The following is a 1,658-nucleotide window of genomic DNA, read 5'->3' as shown; positions in this document are numbered from 1 at the left end:
TATATCCATACCTGATTTATATGACTGTATCATCTGTGTAATTCACTTTTAGAATAATAATACAAATGAAAAAAATATAGTGCAGGAGGCATAACTCAAATGGGAGGTCAGACTAATATGTATGTGATACCAACGTCAAACCCATTACCAATTTCCCCTTCCAAAATGAATCTTCTCATCATTTGTGCTTTCCCTAGCTTATGAAAGGGAGTGCAAACAGTTAAAGAGAGAGAAAGATAATCATATAATGCTCAAAGCTGGGACCACATACTCTTATGCACAAGCTGTAAATAGTCAAGCTTACACAGAAATTCAGTATCATCCAAATCAGCAAGCAATTCACTTTGAAGGATAGGGATAATGGGTGCAGGGTGTCCCTACATTATTTCAAAAAGAGTAAAGCCAATCTGATAGGGTGAATTTCTTACTCAAAACAGGGCAAAAGGAAGGGGAGATACACAGTCTGTGCCAGTCTCCAAGGCCAATTTAGTTAAGGTATCTTTTAGAGACCGATTCATTTTTTCTACCTGCCCTAAACTCTGAGGTCTATAAGCACAGTGCAATTTCCAGTTCGTCCCAAGTGCTGCGGTTATTCCCTGACTTACTTTTGAGAGAAAGGCCAGTCTGACCTGATGGCGGATGGGAAGCCATATACCTGGGTAGGATTTCTTCCAGGATCTTCTTAGCCACGGTATTCACGGTCTAATGCTTTTTTGGGTAGGCTTCAACCCATCCTGAAAAGGCATCTACGAAAACTAGCAAATATTTATATCCAAATTTTCCAGTTTTAATTTCTGTGAAGTCTACTTCCCAATACACACCTAGCCTATCTCCACGGAGTAGAGCTCCTTTTGCAGCTGGTTGATTAGGGGCATTGGTAAGCTGACAGGCTTTACAATTTTTAACAATGTCTTCAATGAGTTGATTTCCTTGCTTAATTTTTACTTCTGAGTGTTGGACCAAGTCCTGCATTCTTCGGGTTCCCATGTGAGAGACCCGATGGATTCTCTTAAGAATCCCCTTGCCCAATCTTTGTGGCAAGATAAGTTTCCCCTCATGAGTTTTCTACCAGTCTTTGTTTCCTTCTATGTCCAGGGGTTTATAGGCCATGGGAATTTTCTTTATCCACTCCAAGTCTTCTTGGGAGTACTGAGGCTCAGAAAGCAAAGCTCATGGCCCTGGGTCTACTAGAATCAGTACTTCTGCTCTGGGCTGGAGGGCTGCCTCCCTAGCTGCCTGATTGGCCAAGTTATTTCCTTTGGTTATAGAATCAGTTCCCTTTTGATGGCCAGGGCAGTGCATAATGGCAATATTTGCTGGTTCCCATATGGCCCGGATGAGGCTTAAAATTTCTTGTTTGGTTTTAATAGTCTTCCCTTAGCTATCAGTATCCCCCTCTCTTGGTAAATGGCTCCATGCACATGCACGGTGGCAAAAGCATACTGACTGTCCGTGTAAATGTTTAGTCTCTTCCCTTTTCCCACTTTTAGGGCTTTTGTTAGTTTCCCTAGTTCTGCTCTTTGTGCAGACGTTCCCTGGGGGAGTATTTCTGCCCACACTATCTCAGTGTCCGTGGTGACTGCTGTACCCGTGTACCCTTCTCCATCTCAAATGAAACTGCTGCTGTCTGTGAACCAAGTAAGCTCAACATACGATGG

The sequence above is a fragment of the Dipodomys merriami genome, unplaced genomic scaffold (genome assembly GCF_024711535.1).
Source record: "Dipodomys merriami isolate MVZ:Mamm:240054 unplaced genomic scaffold, mDipMer1.0.p SCAF_23, whole genome shotgun sequence".
Lineage (NCBI taxonomy): Eukaryota > Metazoa > Chordata > Mammalia > Rodentia > Heteromyidae > Dipodomys > Dipodomys merriami.
The sequence above is the reverse complement of the archived record's forward strand: the minus strand, read 5'-3'. Positions refer to the sequence as shown.